This window comes from Canis lupus, chromosome 11, assembly GCF_048164855.1.
Source record: "Canis lupus baileyi chromosome 11, mCanLup2.hap1, whole genome shotgun sequence".
Classification (NCBI taxonomy): Eukaryota; Metazoa; Chordata; class Mammalia; order Carnivora; family Canidae; genus Canis; species Canis lupus.
In genome coordinates, this window is record NC_132848.1 from 6,411,218 (window position 1) to 6,434,650 (window position 23,433).

General features: G+C 32.9%; 1 long non-coding RNA gene across 1 annotated transcript in view; it reads left to right on the plus strand.

The window, feature by feature from the left end:
• Positions 1–221: 221 nt before the first annotated feature.
• The window catches only part of LOC140642124 (uncharacterized), a 180,350-nt gene continuing 157,138 nt past the window's right edge, over positions 222–23,433 (plus strand). Inside the window, exons 1-2 of the long non-coding RNA XR_012038677.1 lie at positions 222–313; positions 11,340–11,421. This is a non-coding gene — a long non-coding RNA (uncharacterized lncRNA). The remainder of the gene's footprint in view (positions 314–11,339; positions 11,422–23,433) is intronic.

Here is a 23,433-nt window from a genome sequence, read left to right on the forward strand (position 1 = left end):
GTCTTCCTCTCCTTTAAGATGGATTATCTATCTAAGTTATTTCTTTTGCAGTGAAGATTTGTTTCTTCATTTGTTAAACTAATCATTTATTTAAATCAATATGGAATACTGATGAAGACTCTTCCTGTCTTTATGTAGGTTCTAAATTATACCATTTTCTTTTTCTCTGAAGAACTTATTGTAGTTTTGTTTTGTTTTATTTTGTTTTTTCAGGGAAAGTCTGCTATCAATGAATTACATCAGTTTTGGTTTGTCTGAGAAAGTATTTCTTCTTTACTTTTGCTGGGAGATTTCACTAGACATAGAATAAAAGGTAAGCATTTTTTTTTATCCTTCTTAGTACTTTAAATATTTTATTCAAGTATTTTCTTCCTTGTATGGTTTCTGACTATAAGTCCATTATAATTCTGATTTTTGTTCCTCTACAGGTATTGTGATTTTTTCCCCTTAGACTTCATTCAAGATTTTTCTCTGAATCTTTGGGTTTTTTGCAGTTTGAATATGATATGCCTAGGAAAAGGTGTTTTTGTTTGTTTAATTGGTTGGTTGGTTGGTTAGTTGGTTTTGTTTTGTTTTTTTTTTTTATTTATTCTGCTTGGTGGTCTCTAAGTTTCCTGGATCTATTAATTTATGTCTGTTAGTCTTTTTGTCAGTTAATGTCCATTAGTACTTTTGAAAAATTCTTGGCTATTAACATTTCAGATATTTCTTCTGCTCTATCCTCTTTTTCTATTTATATTGTTATTGCACATGTTGAGATTGTCCCACAATTCTTGGATACTCTATTCTCTTTATGTTTCAAAATAATGAAAAAATAGAAAAAAAAGGAAAAATATGTCAAAAAATTAAAGGTTGGCATAAGTAACTCAGTGTGTCATTAAGAAAATATAAAATAATATATCCAAGTATGTTTGTAGGATGCATTGCCATGATGGCAATGGGGATAAAGTAACAAAAACAATAATGAATCTGTCTGTTATTATGACTGACTGCAAAGACATGTTTACAAAACATAAAGACGCTTATTTTTTGAGATAAAATATGTTAGTAAGTTTCCACTTTTATGTATTCATTCCTTCATTCAATAGCATCCTATAGGGCATGTATTAAAGTGCAGGGAATTTGCTCAATCTAAGGATAAAAATATAAAAACTCATTCCCTGCCTCCAACTTTGAAGAACTCAAATTTTAAAAAGTGACAGACATAAAAAAGAAAGCTAATAAAAACAATAAAAATTTGAAAATTAAATTATGTGTTTGTTGTAGAACATAAAAGAAAGACCACATATTGTTGCTAGGAAATTTGGAGACAAATTAGAAAAGCTGGCTATTAAGTTTCCTGAAGAATGGATCAGAATTTTATGATACGGACAAGGATAGGACATAAGATTTGTTAAAACAAGTAAGACAGCTCAATATAATTATGAGCTATGAGTTGTATAGTATTTCTGAATTTTAGAGGGAAGAAGGAGAGTTATAAAAAGTGAACCAGAAATGTAAACAGGGTGGGCGGATAAGGTAACTGGGTGATGGGCGTTAAGGAGAGCACACAGTGAGATGAGCACTGGGTGTTACACTATATGTTGGCAAATTGAATTCAAATTAAAAAAAAAGTGTAAACAAAGATCAATTCATGCAGGGCTTTCTACAATTGTATACCAAGGAAATTCAACATGACTGTTACTGCATACGTTTCTGGAAACTCTGGTGGTGTGGTTCCAGTATAATTATTTTTGTAAGAGGACTGAAGTTTCTCTTTAACTTGAATCAAGAAAGAGGCTTGAAAATTTTGATGTCCCAAAAAAAGCTAGTTGTCAAACAAGAGCTAGTAATCAGTAGGACATATTGTCTATATCTCAAGACTTTGAGAGAAGTTTTAGGGAACTCCAAGTATCCTGGGCTTCAAAACAACTCCAAAATATTTCCCACTCAGTCTTTGCTTCAGAACACAGTCTTTACCTGAAAAAGGCATTCCCTTCATTGTAGAGGAAATTACAACTTGCCCTCACGCCCACCTACAGAACTTGTGGAGCAAGAAAGCAAGCTTCCAAATAGTAAGATGCACAAATACCAGAGGGTAGTTATTAAGCCCACTAATATACAACAGCCTATATCCTCAGTGAAGTCTTTGAGAAGCTAATAAAAGTATTTATATTAAATCACATGATCTCTAGAATTTCTTGCAGGAGATTGATTGCATTAATTTATTGACCAAAAGAGCAATTCAGAAAATCTTCTTTAACACTATTAAAAAGGCAATATTTTGAAGCAAATTAATTTTTGTAATTATCTGAATACATTTCTAAGAGAACTGCCTGTAAGATAAAACTTTTACAACTAATTCCTTTCACTGAAACTTTTTTATGCATCTAAAATTTAATCTAATGAACAAAAACCCTCTTATTATCCATGCTTAATCATTCATGCATCCGAATATGGAAAATCCGTTTTGATATTTTAATGATAAAATCAAATGTATGCAGCATGCAAAGCAGATCGGGTTGAAGCATTTTATTACATACAGATGTTTTGGTACCAATTTGGAGGTATTTCTTTCTGTAATACCTAGTGATATAATTTTATAGTTTATTGCTGAACATTCCATTAAATCATAAAATAATAATAATTCAATTAAATCATCAAAGAATATATTGTGATAATTTAAATTATGTCTTAACAGTCTCATTAATATAATTAGTCTTAGATAACAAACATGATTGGGTCCCAGTAAGAGATGAGATTTAATTGGCTCATTTCCATAATTGGAGCTATCCAATTTAACTTATAATTTTTCTTTTTTAAAAATACAGTTGTTTAATTTTCACAGAATAAGCCTTCTGAATTAGATATGAGAAGTAGAATTATGGCGAAACTTAAGCATTAGTTTCCATTTATCCCTGAGATCAAACCCAATAGACCTGCTCCTTAATTTTAATTACTGATCCATGCATGTTGTACACATTTTGCCTGTGGCATTTCTAGACAATTCAGCTCTGCCTACATTTGGGGTTTTAGTCTTTAAGAAACAAAAAGGTATTCCTCCTCATGTGGATATTAAATTAATAAAATCAAGACTAAAAGACAACCTACAGAATGGGAGAAGATATTTGCAAATGACATATCAGATAAAGGGCTAGTTTCCAAGATCTATAAAGAACTTCTTAAACTCAACACCAAAGAAACCAACAATCCAATCATGAAATGGGCAAAAGACATGAAGAGAAATCTCACAGAGGAAGACATAGACATGGCCAACATGCATATGAGAAAATGCTCTGCATCACTTGCCATCAGGGAAATACAAATCCAAACCACAGTGAGATACCACCTCACACCAGTGAGAATGGGGAAAATTAACAAGGCAGGAAACAACAAATGTTGGAGAGGATGCGGAGAAAAGGGAACCCTCTTACACTGTTGGTGGGAATGTGAACTGGTGCAGCCACTCTGGAAAACTGTGTGGAGGTTCCTCAAAGAGTTAAAAATAGACCTGCCCTACAACCCAGCAATTCCACTGTTGGGGATTTACCCCAAAGATACACATGCAATGAAACGCGGGGAGACCTGTACCCCGATGTTTACAGCAGCAATGGCCACAATAGCCAAACTGTGGAAGGAGCCTCGGTGTCCATCAAAAGATGAATGGATAAAGAAGATGTGGTTTATGTATACAATGGAATATTACTCAGCTATTAGAAATGACAAATACCCACCATTTGCTTCAACGTGGATGGAACTGGAGGGTATTATGCTGAGTGAAGTCAGTCAGTCGGAGAAGGACAAACATTATATGTTCTCATTCATTTGGGGAATATAAATAATAGTGAAAGGGAATATAAGGGAAGGGAGAAGAAATGTGTGAGAAATATCAGAAAGGGAGACAGAACGTAAAGACTGCTAACTCTGGGAAACGAACTAGGGGTGGTAGAAGGGGAGGAGGGCAGGGGGTGGGAGTGAATGGGTGACGGGCACTGGGGGTTATTCTGTATGTTAGTAAATTGAACACCAATAAAAATAAATTTAAAAAAATAAATAAAATCAAGTCATAGCTTTCTAAAACTGCAATATTTTGAACTTAATTTCCAAAATGCAATATTGGTTCTGCTACCTCTGGTAATTTAGAATTTAATATGTATAGTTTTCTGATTGCTGAAGTTAACACAAAACCCTTTTAGAAGCTGTCTGGCCTGATTCAACATCACTGAAGTTTTTAGCCATGTTCTCTGAAATGAAACGTTGAGCCAATTCACTAAGGAGAGTAGTAGGGGACCCAGGACGTGGCTTACTTCAGAGTGCTTCATCCATAAGCATTTAAAGAGACCTATAGGAAGTGACTTAAGATTTAGGAGAGCATCACATTAAAAAGTATCACTCAGGAACGCCACCACTAGATTTGTGCTAAGGAATATGTGGTTATCTAAATATACCAACCAAAGTGGTAAATTTGGGACCAAAACATACATATGCCCTTCCTATTTTCTAAGTGAAGATACAGTGTTTTCTTAAATACTACCTCCAGAACCAAGTTAAAATATCAGATAATTTCACCTTCTTTGATATATCTTGCCAAAACTTCCATTTTTGAAAAAGCTTCAGTGCTTGAGAAATAGTAATACTAATACAAAAAAAAAAGTCTGTTGAACTCTTACTATGTTCCAGAAAATGTTTTAAATATCTTAGATATCAAACACAATCTTTTTTTTAATAGTTTATTTATTTATTCATGAAAGACACAGAGAAAAGCAGAGACACAGGCAGAGGGAGAGCAGGCTCCATGCAGGGGAGCCTGATGTGGGACTTGATCCCTAGACCCCAGGATCATGACCTGAGCCCAAGGCAGACCCTCAACTGCTGAGCCACCCAGGTGCCCCTAAACCTTTGTCATCTCTACCCTATCCTGCTTCTCTTTCTGCTCTTTATTCTCCATTGGTTACATTCCCTGCAGCGACAGGGGAACAAAGGCCTTGCTTCCGTGAATCTTTTCCATCTCTGGTTTCTGTTTTCTGTTCTCATCATTTCCATCAGATTCCTAATATTTTTCCTGTGTGTATGAAAAAAGACCAAACCCTAAGAGGTATACAAAATAGTTCAAGGGATATTCCTCTGAATTTAAAAAGCCAGATGGTCAACGAAAGACTTCTATAGGGAAGTGAGTTAAATTGTCTTTCATGTGTACAAGTTTATATTTATAGCTTTGGATCAGAGTAAACACAACTTAGCCTATTGCTTGACAAAGTGAAATCAAAATTTTAAATTCTGCACATTTAACTTAGATACACAACAAATGAAATTTTGTTAAAAACAAATAATTTAATTTAAAAGCGTGTTAACTTGTAGACATTAAGCTAACAACTCATTTGGTGATCAGAAATCTATTTCTGAATAAAGAGGTTACTAAGATATTTATATGATTAATGGTTAATCAGATTATTTAAATTTAAACACTATATAAAATTAATATTATTGCTTATAAGGTCCTGAATTAATTTCCCTCTGTATTTAAGAAGTTTTCTCTCCCAAATTCCTAATGGGCTGTTAGATTTGTACATGAGTCAATTTCAGCATTTGATCCCTAGAAGTCCTACTGATATCAAAATGTGTGCACATATCTTGTAATTTTAATTTTGAAGTATGTATAGTATTAATGTGCAATAATAACAAATACTTATATAGCACATATTAGGTGCTACTTACTACTGGTAAGTAGTTTACTCATATTAACTCCTTTTGCCTTTATAATAACCATATATAATATGTACAGTTTTTAGTTTATAGATGAGAAAACTGGGATATAGAGAGGTTAAAATAATTTGAGGTCACTCAACTAGTAAGAGTGTACCCAAGATTCAAATTAAGGATTGTAGTTCAAGGCAATATTCACTCAGTCACTATTCCCTAATACAGTTCTACATAAATGATATGAATCTGGAACATGAGAGTTTTTAAAGTTGACTGTGGTTGTCTCAAAATACATATTAGGTGTCAATGGGGACTTCTTTTTAAATGTTTGCATTCTCTTCAAACTAAACACTCATCTATAACAACTGTTTCTAACATCTGACTCTTGATCTCAGCTCAGATCTTGATCTCAGAATTGTGAGTTCAAGCCTTGAGTTGGGCTCTATCCTAGGCATAGAGCCTACTTAAGAAAAATAAAAAATGAATAAATAATAAAATAAAATAAAATAAAATAAAATAAAATAAATAAAATAAATAAATATTATATAGAAAAGGAAGGTACCTGGTTGGCTCAATCGGTTAAGCATAACAACTGTTTCTTTAACTGAAAACCATGTATTAGTATGCCCTTAAAGAAAACTATTTCTAAACCTTCAGGAAATTGAACTTGTTTTTAGAGTCAATATGTTTTTACTTATAGGAAATGCTTGTAGGAAATTATTCAGTGCTTGCCCTTGAGTCATTTTTTTTTCCTAGAACATAAACTAAAATGAAGTAAATATTAAAATATTATGTACAGTTTTAGGTAAATAATTTCTTAATATTGCACTGTTCATTGTTCTGAATGATGACAAGTATATCAATAATGGAAGTAAAGATAAAAATAATTCTCAAGTAGATATATATCATTTCTGTTTTATGCTGCTGCATAGTATATCATCAAAACCCTAGTGGCTTGAAATGACAAAAACTATTTCTCATGTTTTGGTGTGTTGACTGGATTTACTTGGTGTCTAATAGGGTGTCAGATAGCCAAAAAGCTAAATATGGCCTTACAAGGTTGGCAGTTGGGACTGGCCTCCAGGTGGGAGATCAGCTGGGACCATTATCAGTGGCCTCAGTACTTCTGCACGTGGGCCTGTCTACATGATTTCTTTGACTTCCTCACATCATAATGGTTTAGTTTCAAGAAGGAGCATTTCAAGTATCTGAACGTCAATAAGTAAGCTCTTATCCAGCCTTCACATTCTCAGGCTTGTTCATATTCCCTGGCCATAGTTAGTCACATGGCCAAATCCAAAATCAATATGGGTGGAGACTACAAATGGGCATGAATAGAGGGATATGGCTCATTCAGTGCCATCAAACTAATGACCATTCAATAAGAGAGTAATATTAGCCTTTACCTAATTTTCCATCTCTGCTTTAAACAATGGCAAGTAGAACTGAAAATCTAGACCCTGGGAACCTGGTGGCTCAGTGGTTGAGCATCTGCCTTAGGCTCAGAGTGTGATCCCAGGCTCCCCACAGGGACCCTGCTTCTCCCTCTGCCTATGTCTTTGCGTCTCTCTCTCTGTGTCTGTCATGAATTAATAAATAAAATCTTTGAAAAAAATTAAAGAAAAAATTAAAGAAAAAAATTAAAGAAAATCTAGCCCCTACTGTCTTTGCAGAATCAAAGCTAGCATTATATAGACAGCCTCAGCATGACAATAGTGTGCGGTATTATTTTTCCCATTGAGTCTTTTCCATATTGTAATTTAGGAATGAATATAGACTTCTGTAATGTCCTGTGGAATCTAACTAAATCCCTATCCATTTTTTGAATAATTAGCATTTTGTCTTTACTCTCTTTTCTGACATTTTATCAAATTATCTTAAAATTCATTCCTTCTCTTAGATTCAAGCCTTTTTTCTGAAAACTAAGTCTGCTTATCTAGCTACTGACCTCTGTTAGAAAAGTATCAGAAGCATAGTATATTTGTTTTAGTAAAATTCTAGCAAAAATTCAGTTATACACTTATGTGCTTACTCAGCTTTGGAAGATCCCATTTTCTAATGAAGGATCTGAGTAATTACAATAATTTTTTAAGCAATTATAATGTTTGTGCATTTCTTAGATGCTATACCTTGCCAAATTGGCTACACTTTCAGTATCCATCTAAGCATGTCATCATAAATCTCCAAAAACTTACACCACTCAGGTCATTTATTTTATTGCTACATCACAGGTCTTAGCTATCCCCTCCTTATTTTGATCAGTTTTGACAAATTTATGCATTCATTTAACCATATCCCAAACAAGATTGAGGATATTTCCATAAACCCGAAAAGTTCTCTTATGTTCTTTGCAAGTTATTCCTCACCTGTCACTTTCTCAATCATCCGATTTCTATCCATTATGCACTAGATTCAATGGTATGTTGACTTAACAACTATCTCAAACAACAACAACCCTATTTTGGAAAGTTTGCCAGTTTTTTTTTAAGATTTTATTTATTTATTCATGAGAAACACAGAGAGAGAGAGAGAGAGAGAGGCAGAGACACAGGCAAAGGGAGAAGCAGGCTCCATGCAGGGAGCCCGAAGTGGGACTCGATTCCGGGACTCCGGGATCACGTCCTGGCCAAAGGCAGGTGCTAAACCCCTGGGCCACCTGAGCTGCCTGTTAGTTGGATGTAAAATCAGATTTGACACCTAGAGTTCTTATCTATGATATTTCTATGAATGTTACTTAAAGAAATAATAGTCAAAATTCTGGTCAATATAGAATGGATCAGCTCTTTTTTTCTTGTGATACCAGCTTATGTTATACTTGACATTATGTTCTATTAAGGTCATTGTTATTTCTCCATTTCTCCATTTTATTCATTGAATACCATATATTATAGGCCAATAGAATAAATCATAAACTCTTTAGTAATATGCATAGTTGACAAAGTTGTTAAATGACAACTGGTTGGTATTTGCCATTCTGAAAATTTGATAATTTGAAGCCAGATTAATGAGTTTTTTTAAATTAAGCAACGATAATTTGAAAGTTTCATTACAAAAATGCTCCTAATGTATAAGGTATTATGGTCATGATCTAATTTTTCCTATTTGCTGGAATAATATTTTGCTTATGAGACTTTAAATATCAAGTCATTTTTATTTCATGTTTTAGAAAAAGGTATTAATCACTTAAAATAATAATTCTATAACATGTGTATATAATTCTGGTACTTGTTATATAGTACATGTCTCTCATGAATAAATAAATAAAATCTTTAAAAATAAATAAATAATCCAACTACCGTTGTGATCATATCATGTCTCCAGATGTTTAAAATAAAAATTTGAAGATTAATTATTAATGTGAATATTCCTGAGGAATCTTAAAAATTTAAAAATAAATTTAATATTAATAATTTTGAGGGGTTCATATAATATACAGTTTTCTATCACTATCCATGTTAAATGAAAATCAGGCCATAAACATATTAAAATGATAATTAATTTATAAATTGCATTTTTAACTTAAGTGTCTCATTAATCTTTTTGGTGATTTTGTGAAAGTATATACCTTGATATATCTTTTCTTTTTTTTTAATTTTTATTTATTTAAGATAGTCACAGAGAGAGAGAGAGAGGCAGAGACACACAGGCAGAGGGAGAAGCAGGCTCCATGCACCGGGAGCCCGACGTGGCATTTGATCCCGGGTCTCCAGGATCGCGCCCTGGGCCAAAGGCAGGCGCCAAACCGCTGCACCACCTTGGGATCCCCGATATATCTTTTCTTTACAAGAACTCACCTATATAGAACTAAATTCCCTTTTGTATTTAATAAAGCTATATGTATACATGTAGACATCAGTAAAACTGCGTAAAAAGTGTGAATACATACCTGGAAATAAAATTTTAATCTGATTTCCATTGAAAGGGATATATACCTACACTTGGCCTGCCCAGTTTAAGCAAACTAGTTATATAGTAGAAAATATGACATATCAAAAAATGCTTTGGCACATGGGAAGGCTGAAACCAGATGGAGGGGGATTTGTTTTTATTTTTCCGAATGAATATTTGTAATATATTTTGCTGGAAGAGATTCTTAAATCAATGTATAGTTTGTATGTCTATTCCAAATATATATTAGGTATTATAGCAGAATTTTCTAAAGGAAAGAATATGGAAAGAAAAGATATTTGATTGATAGGAGTTTTCCAGATTACTCAGAATTGAATTTTTTCTTTATCTGCTATTGTAGTATTATTTTTTTCTCAAATTCCATTATGGGAATAGAAATAGGTATCCAACAAAATATAATGAAGCCTATAGATAGAAATTACATTGCAGTAATCATTCTAGAGATACTAGTAGGCACAACCATTGACCTTTTTTTAAAAAAATATTATTAGAAATATAAAGGGCAGCCTTTTGTTTAATAGCAACTTTTGACATTTATTACTTTGCTTCTAACCATTCTTTTTCTCTTCCATTTATCAAGTTATAAGTGTATCATCTATCTTCTTGAATATTGTATTATCACTAATATTCTAACTGGTTCTTATTTCTTCTGCTCTAAATGCATAGGGTTCTAATACAACGTCATTGAATAATGAGCACAATATTGTGTTTGTATAGCTAGTATTTCCAATAATAGCAGTAAGTTTTTCTATTCAATGGGAGATAAGCTATAGCTTAAAAAAATAAAACAAATTAAAGTATGTATATGCCTGGCCCTCCAGTGCTTTATGTGTTCTTTTTTTAAAAAAAGATTTTATTTATTTATTCATGAGAGACACACCGAGAGGCAGAGACACAGGCAGAGGGAGAAGCAGGCTTCACGCAGGGAGCCCGGTGTGAGACTTGATCCCAGGTCTCCAGGATCACTGAGCCACCCGGGGATCCCGCTTATGTGTTCTTATATGAGTGTGAGTAAATCCATGCATATAATTGTGTGGTAGGAAAACATGTAAACATATCATCTATACCAGACTACTGGCTACTAATCAAACTGACTTTATTTTTTTATAGTTATGTGATGCTAGTCTGTTGTACTTCCTAAGAATATTTCTTTAGAAGAAAGAAGAAAGTCCTAACTTAAATGGCTTTTAGATTCTAAAGCAACAGAAAATAAATAAAATAATTAACATAATTTCATTGTTCCTAGAGTTCTCTATGTTTGTTGACTTTCCTTTGCAAAATTTAATTATACCTTTATTTCAAATTTTCAAAACTATTAACGAAACATACTCAAGTAAATAAGTTCTATAGCAAAGTTTAATGGTGGAAAACAGGACAGAATAGAATTAATGAAATCATGGAGATTCGGGTACTCAGCAATGCCATCAAATGCTATTTTTACATTTTAGATACTTTATAGATATATTTCAAGGATTTATTAATAAAAGGATTTATTCAGTCTATAAAACTATATCTGAAAAAATATATAGTCTTCTCTATTAACTCATTATATGATTTTTGCTTCTTCTATAAATTTTTATGTCATGATTTACTTCATCTCTAGACTTACATATTTCAATTATTGACTTCAAAATGAACATTTTTAAGGTATCATGAAGACTGGTATTCTGTGAGATCTAAGTTATCTTTCAACTGGTAACTGGAGAAATTTAATATAGTTTCTTAATATTCTATTTGTGCATTCCTTGTAGAATCTTCCATGTTTATTCAAATGGGAATTCTTCTGTTTTGGCTGGTGGAATGGATTTTCAAATGAAATTTAGGAAGCTTGAGGTAAGAAATTTACATTATTCTGACCTTGGCTTTTCCTCTGTTAAATAGGGCAAGTATCGTAGGTGATGTATTACCTCCTTCCCGAATTAAACTCAAGTTACTCTGGTGAAACAGTTCCAAACCTGGACATTCCCTGTCAGAGCACCCTAACTTTGACCGTTTTGGAATCCCCAAAATAAACAACCTCAAGCTAAATTTAAAATGTAGCTTCCTTGGGGGCGCCTGGGTGGCTCACACAGTTGATCTCCTGACTCTTGGTTCCAGCACAGATAAGATCTCAGAGTCGTGAGATGGAGTCCTCTGTCAGGCTCTGTGCTCAGTGTGAGGTCTGCTTGAGAGTCCTCTCTCTCCCTCTGCCCTTCCCCTTGCTTTCTCTCTCTCTCATTCTCTAATAAATAAATAAATAATTTTTAAAGGGGTTCCTTAAGAGAAATTGAGAAATGTGGAAGAGAGATTTGTTTGAGTAGAGTGATTACAAAAGAATCCAAAAAGAGCAGGGAGCAAAAAAGTCTTGATTCTGAGCTATCTTTGTGATTCTTGTTCTGGTTCTTATTCCTTCAAACATCTGCTTTCTAGTATTCATTGGCCAGCATGCCTGATATTGTACTTACATTAGCAATGGAGATTAACTCAAGATAAAGGTGTTTTCCTGTTTATAATTCAAGACATCTGTTAAAACGTTGTCTTCACCAGAATGTTACTTGTCAACATGATCTGATCATTTAAGAAAATATTTTAAAATGTTCGAAAAATATGACAATGATGTAGAGATTTAAATCTAAATCCATAGGAATAGATGAAAAACTTGAATTATTAATTCTACTGGTAAAAAAATTTGGAGGAAAGCAATGTTGCTTGGTGGAAAATAATTCTATGAAAGCATGATATTTCTAAATGAAATAGTATTTTTTGCTTATTGTCAGAAAAAAACTGCTAGAAGACTTGAGAAGAGCCCAAAAAGAGTATTTCATGTCTTTCATTTGGGAAACTAGATGCCATTTAGGCTACCTTTTTGAATTGTTTCCACCTTTTATTGTCTTTGATCTATTTTACAACTGTGTAAATTGCAGAAAACAGAAAATAATGCATATTAGTTGTATTCACAAAAAAAGCAAATTAGTTGTCTCCAGTGAACTAATTATTGTCCTGTGGACAGACCTGTTTGCACTACATGTAAATTTAATTTGGTATTCCTCTTCTGCCTATGTATGTGTGATATTTTAATTTTCTTTAGCCAATTGAGACATTTTATGGATCCTCGCATTAATTAAGTAAAGTAACATCTTTTACATCTGTTTATTTTATATTATTATGGGAGTTGTTTTACCATTTTTAATTCTTTAGTAGTATTCAAGCATCTGTGTTTATAAAAATTGAGTCAACAAAGATATTAAGGCATTTTTGGTTTACCTTTATCTTTTTATTTTCAAGTCTTTTCTACTTGGGAGGTTCAAAAAGGTGCTGATCATTCAATGGCATATCACATATAGGTTACCTTGCAACATATATAATTATTAATTATTAATTACATTAATATATTAATATTATTTGATGGCATATTATATATAGGTTGCCTTACAATATAATTATTAATTATTAATTATATTGATTAATATATTAATGTTGATATATATTATATATATTGCACACACACTTCATAGTTCAAGTGTGGCTTATGTGACTTATCTATATTTATGTTAGTAACAAAGATGTGCCATGATCTCCAGGAAAGATACAACTATGACCAGACATCATTTTTATCTACAAAGGGTTAGAAATCAAATCTAAAGATGCATTAATTAGCCTTGCTTTAAAAATAAATTAATTTTAAAGGGGAACAGATTTCCACAAGATAGTAGGTAATCTCTTTGTCTTTTTGGTAGGAATATAGTATAGTCTGCCATTATTTATAGTCATTCAGTTGCCAGCTACCTGACTTCAGTTATGATGTGACATATCTAAATAAAAATCCTCTGGCTTCATGCCTGAAACTAATATACCTATATTTACCAGGAAAACTGTTCTCAATTCCTATAGGTGCATATAAGCAAAATAAATATGCAAGACATCACAGGACAAAAGAACTCAAATTGACTCTATTAGCCTTACAGTCTATCTACAAACATAAACAAGGCAAAGTCCCTGTTAAAGTATTGATAACCTGCTTCAGCCTCTACTAATTCTTTTCAGTGGAAAAGTAAACATTCGTGTTAAAGGCCATAAAAAATGGTCAATTAAGTCATAACTACTTGCCTGGTAGCTGTTTTCCCTACATAGGTCTAAATCATGAACATTTATAATTTTGAGTTTATTGTATTTCCTTAATTTATAAATAGCCGTTAAAATATGTTGAAACAATTTAAGAATAATAGGTATCCTGTTATTTTGTTTTGCTTTTCTGAATTTGCATGTGGAAACAATATATGATATTTTTAATATCCATGATAACACTATAAATTATTTTTATAACTAAGGACTTTTAATTGATTAGTAGCAAATAGACATTTTTGTATATTTAATCACAGAATTTATTTGAACAAAATTATTTCCTGCAGTGCAATTAAAGTTGCATTTCTAGTCTATCTCCTATACAAAGGAATGATCCTTAGGCTTCAAAAATGTCAAGGAAAAATAAAACAATATCACTGCTTTATGTTGTAGTGGCAAAAGCATGAAGATTATAGTTAGTTGCTTTGATTTATAAAACTTAAGAAAATTCATGTGCACATAGAAAAGTCAATACCAATAATCATTCGCTTTGTGAAGGGATATTCTAGGAGGATTTATTATTATTGATTGCTATGATTTGAATGCTTGCATCCTACCAATTCCACTCCTCCCCACCAAATTCGTATACTGAAATCCTGCCATTAATGATAGTATTAGGAGGTGGGCCTTTGAGGAGGTGGTTAGGTCATGAGGGTGGATCTCTCATGAATGAGATTAGCACCTTAAAAAAAGAGACTCCAGAGGGATCTCTAATCCTTTCCACTATGAAGGTATAACTAGAAGGTGCTGCTATCTAGCACGGGGACTCTCACTAGATGGCATTATGCTGGCATCTTGATCTTGGACTTTGCACCTTCCAAAACTGTGAACAATAAAACTTTATTGTTTATAGACTACTCAGCAATATTTTGTTGTAGCAGCCTGAAGAGTCTAAGATAACGATATAGACACATAACAGAATGTGAATATCTTAATATGAAAACTTATCAATTACATAAATATATATATATTTGTCACTTTGTTGCATCAGTAAAATCAAATGCACATATTTTCCCTATATTACTAGAAACTTTTGAAAGTTGAAGCTTCCATAACCTTTAGGAAATTTTCAGTTTTGGTTTTTCAGTTGTAATCATTTTAGCGCCAGAAATATTAGAATCATACGCAATTCCTGGAAGACTTCAAGAGGAGAGGTGGCCAATAAACCACGAGTAGCCAGATAAATATTTTTACCAAAGACCACTGTAAGAAAATTCTGAAAACAAGAAGCTTGTAGGAGATGAGAAGTGGCTGCTGAGTGCCTCACTTCCACAGATATAATTCCTGTGCCCAGGGCCTAAACCAGCTAAGTTACCCATCAGTATGTACAGAGGGTATTTACCTTTCATCAACTACCACCTCCAATTTACTTACAGGAATGACCATTACCTATACCATAGGACTATTCTATTTAACATCTGTGGACAACTACCTTAGCTGATGACTGGGATATCTAAGCTAGTCCCATACTCCCACTCCTCAAAAAAGGGAAAGTCCAGAAATACAAATTAAGTAAGTAAAGAAGCCACTTAGGAAGAAACTCAAATACTTTTGAGAATTTTCTGAATTAAAAGAGTTGTTTGATACCAAATTATAAATTGAACACCAAAAATTATATCTGAATTGGCATAATATTAATTCCATTTCACAAAATCTGAAGAAATACTCTATAAAAACTAAAGGTAATATATGAATAAAATATATACAAACACATTATACTTACATTTATACTTACATATACTATACATTAAAATTATTGAGAGCCACCTCAAAGTAGAGGCAATTTTTTATACACTTATATGAGACACAAATAGTCTCATATTATGGATGCATTCCAGGAGGTCGATCCACATAGCTATCCTTGAAAATTTTTCTCAGCTATCAAAAATATCATTGATTCCAAGAACTGGATGATTATCAAAACACTGAATTTTCTGGATCATAAAAATCAAGAAACAAAGCAGGCTGAACAGTTTGGGATCACTAAAAGATACTTTCTTTGTTTGAGTGTGACTCAAAGGGGAAAGTCTTTTGAATCAAGTGAAGCAGAACATCTAGTTGTGACATATGTTGTCTTCAAAATTTAAGGAACCCCAAGTTTTGTGAGTTTTTCTTGGTAGCATGGGGATGGATTGTGTAGAGACTTACCTTTTACTGTGAAGGCTATATGTCATCGTTTCTGAGTATATTTGATTCTCAGGATTTCAATTAGTTGTCTGGTTCTTGTATTTTTGTGAAATTAGTTTTCCACTTACAGATAGATAATTGTTTTTTAAGTGAACATGGTATTGTTGCTGCTGCTGGCTTTACAGGTTATTTTAGCGTGATGTCCTATAATAAGGTGAGAAAATTTAAGACAATGGGAACCAGATTGTGACACAAGGAGAGATAATGTTACCATAAGTGGAGATATTTCAGTTGTACTCCTTCCCTGAAAAGCCATAGCAATCTGATATTCTTTATTAACTGGGATTGGAGGAAAAGGAGAATTTACCAGATCTGCAATTGTATACCAGCTCCATTGTGTTCTGCTGACTAGCTTTAATACAGAGAACAACAGGGAAAAGTAATTGCAATAGAAGTAACCAGCAAATTAAGTTTATAATAACCAAGATCCTTATGTCTTTTTACCTATCAAAGAATTGAAATTCTTGTATTATAGCTTCAAGTTCTAGATTTAAGCACAAATCTCTGTGATTTCTACAAAGTTGCTATTATTTTTTATTTATTCTTTTAGTTAGGAGGCATTATAGAACCTTCTACATGGTCATTTTTACCATTTTTAGCGTGGAAATTCATATTCTGTGGGTCAGGGTTTCAAGGTAGGGTTTGTGACTTCTGTCACTTGTTAGATATGTAAATAGATAGGTAGATACATACATATTTTTTGGATACAATATACAGAAACGTGGAAAGTAATTATGAGGAGACATTAGAGTTTCCAGTTTTAGTTATGAAGAGTCAGACTCAGGTTAAAATTTCATTATCTGATACCACTATGATTGTCAAACCACCATTTTCCAGGGATTAGTATTAGCTCACATCCAGGATTGAACATCCACTAGGGATATCTCAATTTCTTTTCCCAAAGGATAGATGCTTGTCATTGATTCCCATTGATTTGAAACTTCTGAGAAAAAGATCCACAAGAAATACTTGTCATTATTTTGAGGCTGCATTTTAAAAGTACTTGAGCTTCACTTTGAACAGTATCAGATCTGTGAGCTGACATATTGGGAAACTGGGTGAGAAGCTGTAATTTGCTTATATCTGCTCAAGGCAGACCTATGTTTTCACATTTAATTGTTTTTTTTTATTTTCCAATGCAAATCTTAATATTAACTTAGTGGCTTGCCTTACTATGGAAGTCCTAGGACCACAAGGCAACTGCTGCAAGCCAGAACATTCTGATTAACAAATAAATCCTTCTTCTCATTATGAAAACCACACTCCATTTGCATTCGGCAGTGAAATGCAGTTACCTAGTCTACCTCAGTGTGAAACCAGCAATCCCACAGAAATGAGAGAACCCATTTAAGGCATGTGTCACCAGCAGTCCTGGCTTATCAATATCAGCCTCTGCTTTTCAAAGATGTAGCTCTACCTTCACCAACATGTTTTTCATTGCTTAGTTAGAAAGTATGATTATGGACCTTCTACGATAAAGTTTGAAAGTGTGTACACACATTGCTTTTAATAATTCCACTAAAATATTCTCACCTACATCTCTAAGTTCTATTCTATACATTTGCCAAACAATTCTGCCTACTTGACTTGTTAATCTGCTACAGATCCGAGTTTCCAACAATCATCCAAACGAAACAAGTGAGTGTTCTTCCAGCCATCCCTGAGAGCACTTGGAATTCAGTATAATTGATGGAAATCCCATGCTGATAATTCCACTTTTTTTCTAAAATTGTACATTTCTAAATTTGATTGAACATCCCCAGCACCAATTTCCTTATGTATCCTCGTGATTTTAATTTGTATATACTTTTCAAAATACAATTTGTCTTTGCAAGTGTGTACTATTTTGTTCAAGATTTGACACTGTAATTATCCCTCCCACTTCTTTCAGGTAGCACAAGTACAGCTTTACTGTAATTAAATAGGGATTACAAAGGATGGCCAGTTTTAGTTTGAAGAGAATTGGCCTCTCCTTTTAGAATATCAGCTCCTTCAAATTGAGGAGGCAAAGTCTTTTTTAAATATGGAAAGAAGAGCTACTTCAGCTGCCAAGTATGTTTCAGTAAAGTTTGAGACTTCAGAACTTAAATTATCAAAATATCTCCATTCTATTTTTTTTTGCCAATCAATGTGAACATATCATCTTAGTAACCTGGAGAGTCTGTGGATTTAAATGTCTTTGAAATTCAATAAAGCACAGGATCAAAATGTGAGTTTTATTTTAGTCTGCCTAAAAACTGTGGCTTCAAGAAAAAAAGTGTAGTACAGTAATATAAAGTTTTGATCATCAGTGTATGACATGAGCCAAGGCTATGGAAATTTGAACTTTTATTTCTATTTGTTTAAGCTTTCCACAGTTTTTATAGTAGTGAGAAAACAAAGACCTCTGCATTTGTTGAAGTTTTTCCTGACCCCCTTTTACCCTATAGCAACAGTACCTAGCTGACCCAAAAGATTTGCATTCAGTGGATGTTTCTTTCCAAATGACCACATGTGAAAATAGGCCTAGTTTTTGTCCTATTAATTGGAGGTCTTTCTAAAGTTTTAACCCTAAAAATAACTATATTTTCACTTCCTTCAGGACTGAAATTTTCAGGAAATCAATCACAGAATCCTTCTCACTCCTATCTCCAGATAACCTAGACACCATTTTTCCCTATGAATCTGGGTACACAGGTTCAAACAATAGCAAATTATTCAAATATAAGTAATTTTGGGGAGGCACCTGGCTGGATCACTCAGCATAGCATGTGTGTCTCAGTCTCAGAGTTGTGAGTTTGAGCCCCACAATAGGCAGATAGATTACCTTAAAAAAGAAAAAGAAAAAAAAAAAAAAGGAAGAGGAGGATTTGAGGGAGAGTCTCAGAATTGTTTCAATTCTCAAAGTAACTAGTTTGGAGTGTATTCTGTGAATAAAGTTTTCAAAATTGGATCGCAAAATTGATCTAGTAGTTGATACTCTCATTAGGTATAGACATTACATACATCACCAGCAAAATCACTGCGTACTAGATGATGCCACAATTAATGGTACTCTTGTTGCCTCTAGAACTAGACCTTCTAGACCAATTTTGTAATATTACCCAAACTATTTTCAGATTTAGTGCAATCTCTATCATGTCTCCAATGGCATTTTTTGCAGAAATAGAAAAATCCATCCTAAAGTTCACATGGATAAGGGACCCTCAAATAGCCCAAAAAATTTTGGGAAGGAACAAAACCGAGTCACACCTCATTATTTCAAAACTTACTACAAATCTACAGTAATCAAAACAGTTTGGTACTGGCATAAAGACAGGCATATAGACTAATGGAATAGAATAGACATCACAGAAATAATTCCTTATTATATGGTCAAATAATTTTTGATAAGGATACCAAAACCAATCAATAGAGAAAGGACAGTCTTTTTAACAAATGGGGGGCAGCCCTGGTGGCTCAGCGGTTTAGTGGCGCCTTCAGCCCAGGGTCTGATCCTGGAGTTCCAGGATCAAGTCCCACGTCAGGCTCCCTGCATGGAGCCTGCTTCTCCCTCTGCCTCTCTCTCTCTCTCTCTCTCTCTCTCTCTGTGTCTCCCATGAATAAATAAATAAAATCTTAAAAAAAAACAAAAAAACAAATGGGGCTGGGGAAACTGGCTATTCACATGCAAAAGACTAAATTTGGACCCTTACCCAATACCGTCTAAGAAACTAACTCAAAATGGATCAAGCATTTCAATGTAAGACCTAAAACAATTAAAGTCTCAGAGAAGAAAAATAGAACAAAAGCTTTATGCCGGTGGATTTGGCAATGATTTCTTGGTTATGACATCAAAGATACAAGCAACAACAAAAATAAACAAATTGGACCTCGTGAAAAGTTTTAAAATTTCACACATCAAAAGACACATCAACAAAGCAAACAGGCAACCACAGAGTGGGAAAAAAATATTTATAAATCATATACTCAATAAGGGATTAGTATTTAAAATATACAGACAACTCCTAAAACTCAATAACAAAAACAGAAATGCATTAGTCTTTTCTTCAAATGAGATATACAGATGGCCAGAAAACATGAAATGATGCTCAGCATCACCATCATTAGGAAAATCCAAATGAAAACTGCAATGAGATACCACTTCAACCCATTAGGATGGCTGCTATCAAAAACCAAAAAACAAGTGTTGAAAAGATTATGGAAATACTTTGATCTTTATGCACTATTGGTGGAAATGTAAAATGATACAGCTTCTGTGGAAAAAAGCATGATGTTCCTCAAATTAAAAATGGAACTATCATATAATCCAGCAATTCTCCTTCTGGGCATATACCCAAAAAAGTTGAAAGCAAGTCACAAAGAGATACTTGTATAACCATGTCAATAGTGGCTTTATTCTTAATTACTAAAACACAGAAGCAACCCAAGTGTCCATCAGCAGTGCATGGAGAAGCAAAATGCTGTATATATATATATATATATATATATATATAATGGAATATTACCCTTTATTTAATATATATATACCCTAATATTTACCCTTTATTTAATATATATATATATATTAAATGATATAAGGCAGTCACAAAAAGACAAATACAAAGCAAAATGTTGTATATACATACAATGGAATATTACCCTTTAAAAGGAAGGAAATTCTGCAATATTCTACAAAATTATGAACCTTTAGGATATATATATATATAATTTATGTAATTATATATAAGGCAGTCACAAAAAGACAAATACTATGGCTCCACTATATGAGGTACTTAGAAGAATCAAAATTATGAGACAGAAAGTAAAATGGTGGTTTCCAAAGGCTAGGGGAAAGGAAAATTGGGAGTTATTGTTTAATGAGCTTCTGTTTTAAAAGATGATAAAGTTGTGGATATGGAATGTAGTGATGGTAGCACACATTATGAATGTTTTTAATACTACTGAACTGTACATTTTTAAATGGTTATGATGATAAATTTTATATTAAGCATATTTTACCACAAAAAATGGGGAGAAGAGTAATATGTTTTATGAGTCTAGGCCAATAAATTCAATGAGTTGGAAGAAAAAAGATCAATTCTTTGAAAGACACAATTTACCAAAACTCATACAAGAAGAAAGAGATAGTCCAAATAGGCCTATATCTAGTAAATAAATTGAATCAATGATTATTAATCTTCTAAAACAGAAAGCACCAGGTCCATCTGGGTTCTGTGGTGAATTCTAATATTTAAATAAGAAATGATAAGAGTTCTTATGATCTCTTTCAGAAAATAAAATCTGACATAACCTTTCCAACTCATTCAGTGAGTCATTAACGTAACACTTTACACAAAAAACATCACAAGAAAAACTATGAGTGATATCTTTCATAAACATTGTGCAAAAATTTCCTATAAAATCTTAGCAAATTTAATCCAACATTGCATGGAAGGAATTATATACCTCCATCAAGTGGGATTTATTCCAGGTATGCAGGTCAGCTCAATATTCAAAAATTATTTAAGGTAATTCATTACATCTATAGGCTAAAAAACATAAGTCATATTATAACACCAGTAGATGTAGAAAAAGTCTTTGAAAAAATCCAATACCCATTCATGATAAAAACTCTCAGGAAGGTAGGAATGCATGGGAAAATTTTCTTGATAGATAGTATCTGCAAAAAGCCTAAGCTTACCTCATGTGTATTGGTGTGAAACTAGATTTTTTCCCATAAGAGCAGGAAAAATAAAAAGATGTTCTCACCACTATTATTTTGCACTGTACTAGAATTTTTAGCTAATATAGTAAGGCAATAAAAGGAAGTAAAGGGTATACAGATGGGGAAGGAAGAAATAAAACTCTTTGTTAACACATCATATAGTATCCATGTAGAAAATGCCAAAGGATTGACAAAAAATTCCTGGAAGTAATAACCATTAGAGCAAAACTGCAGGACACAAGGTTAATATGCAAAAGTCCATTGACTTCCTATCTACCAGCAACAAGCAGTTGCAACTTGAAATAACATAACCCCATTACATTATCACCAAAAATATAAAATACATAGGTATAAGTCTAACAAAATATTATAAGACCTAGATGAATAAAATTATAGTACACTAATGAAAGAAGTCAAAAAATATATATATCAATGGAAAGATATCCCATGTTCATGGATAGAAAGACTCAATATTATTAAAATACCAGTTTTTCTAAAAATGATCTAGAGGTTCAATGCAATCCCAATCAAGTGACCAGAAAATTATTTTGTGGATATCAACAAACTGATTCTAAAGCTTATGTGGAACTGCAAAACACCTAGAACAACCAACAGAATATGGATGAGAAGAATGAATGCAGGGGGCTGAAACTACCCAACTTCAAGATGCACTATAAAGCTACAGTAACCAAGACAATGTTGTACTATTTCTAGAATAAACAAATAGGTCAAAAGAACAAAATATGGAGCCCCAAAATAGACCCACTCAAATATATTCAAATATTTTCAACTTATTTTTCACAAACAACCCAAAGCAATCCAATGTATAAAAACGATCTTTTCAACAAATGATCCTGAAACAATGGGACATTCTCATGAAAAAAAAAAATTTATTTAAAAAATTAACCTTGATATTATATATTTAAAAAAACACTCAAAATGAATAATTGGCCTAAATGTAAAGTGCAAACTATAATATTTCTACAAGATAATGTAGGAGAAAATCTAGATGGCCTTGAGTCTGGCAACAGGTTTTTAAATACAACAATGGAATGATCCATGAAAGTAAAAATGTGTAAGTTGGACTTTATAAGCACACACACACACACACACACACACACGCATGCACACGTATATGTCTGCTGTAGAAAATATATTTTAAAGAAAATAAAAGTACATGCTACAGATTAGGACACAATATTTGAAAATATATATCTAATATAAGGCATATATTCAATATATACCAAGAACTCCTAAAACCAAAAAAAAAAAAAAAAGCACAGACAGTTAAAAAATAGGCAGAAATAATTTGAATAGACATCTCATCAAAGAAGATATACAGATGGCAAATAAGCCTATAAAAGATGCTCAATATGTGTAGAAAAGGATTTGCAAATTCAACAACAATGGGATATGACTACATACATATTAGAAGGACCAAAATCCAAAACACTGACAAGACAAAATGCTAGAGAGCATGTGGCACAAGAACTCCTGTTCATTGTTAATGGGAATGCCAATGGGTAAAGCTACTTTGGAGGACAGTTTGGTATTTTTTTACAAAATTAATCATATTCTTAACCATATAATCCAGCAACTGCACTCAGGTATTTACACAAATGAATAAAAACATATGTTCACATGAAAATCTACATGAGTGTTTTTAGCAGCTTTATTTATAATTGCCAAAAATTGGAAGCAACCACATGTCCTTCAATAGGGGGATGGATAAATATACCATAGTATGTCCATACAGTAAAATATTGTTTCCCAATAAAAATAAATGGGCTATCAGGCCATGAAAACACAAGGGAAAACCTTGAAGACATATTGCTAAGTGAAAGAAGCCAATCTGAAAGGCTTCATACTCT